Genomic DNA, 967 nt, shown 5'->3' with positions numbered 1-967 from the left:
TATTCTTTACCCCTCATATTGTTTTGAAGAAAACCTTAGAAATCACATTATCTCATCTATAGAATATTTGTTTTTAAGGTAACTTCCTATTGTTTTTGGGAAAAATGCTTAAAATTAAATGTAAAAGTGGAGTGTGGTGGCTCTCACTAGAGAGATGGGAAAGCACAAGGATTTCCAAATGGGGTTTTCCTCTACAGCTCAGCACCTCTGGTTCCCTCATAGGTCCAGGCAGAAGGAAGAAAGGTTCCTCTCCCTCTAGACAACACTGTCAGCAGCTTCCACTGCTGCTCACCTAATGACCTCAGACCTTTGTTTCAAACAGAATTTTACCTGCCATAAATGGAGATGCATTTCACATAATGGAAGGGGAATCCTTGGGTCTTCTACTCTGTGCCCTTTGCTTCTTAGATTTAATTCCAAATTCTGTGATTTTACATACTGGTAGTTTTGTTTATAGTTTTCTGCCTAGGATGGTCTAATCTTTTTAAAAAACAAAATTAATGCATAATAGAAATAGTAATGAGTTAGTTTATGTTTTAAGAAATGTTTACTTTTCACTTAAAAAAAAGATATTAGTTTTACATAGTCCTGTTTCCTCATTTAGCGAACACTAACTTTAGAGTGGAGCTAGGTAAATATTTCAGCTTAAAATCCAAATGCTGTTTTAACAATGAGCAAACTGACTAGGCACGGTGGTTCACACCTATAATCCCAGCACTTTGGGAGATGAGGCAGGTGAATCATCTGACGTCAGGAGTTCAAGACCAGCGTGTCCAATATTATGAAATCCCGTCTCTACTAAAATTACAAGACCAGGCCTGGTGGCGTGCACCTGCAGTCCCAGCTACTTTGGAGGGTAAGGCAGGAGAATCACTTGAACTTAGAAGGCAGAGGTTACAGTGAGACAAGATCGTGCCACTGCACTCCAACCTGGGCAATGGATCGAGACTCTGTCTCAAAAAAAAAA

The sequence above is a fragment of the Cebus imitator genome, unplaced genomic scaffold, assembly GCF_001604975.1.
Source record: "Cebus imitator isolate Cc_AM_T3 unplaced genomic scaffold, Cebus_imitator-1.0 Scaffold857, whole genome shotgun sequence".
Lineage (NCBI taxonomy): Eukaryota > Metazoa > Chordata > Mammalia > Primates > Cebidae > Cebus > Cebus imitator.
This window is presented reverse-complemented; position numbering follows the sequence as displayed.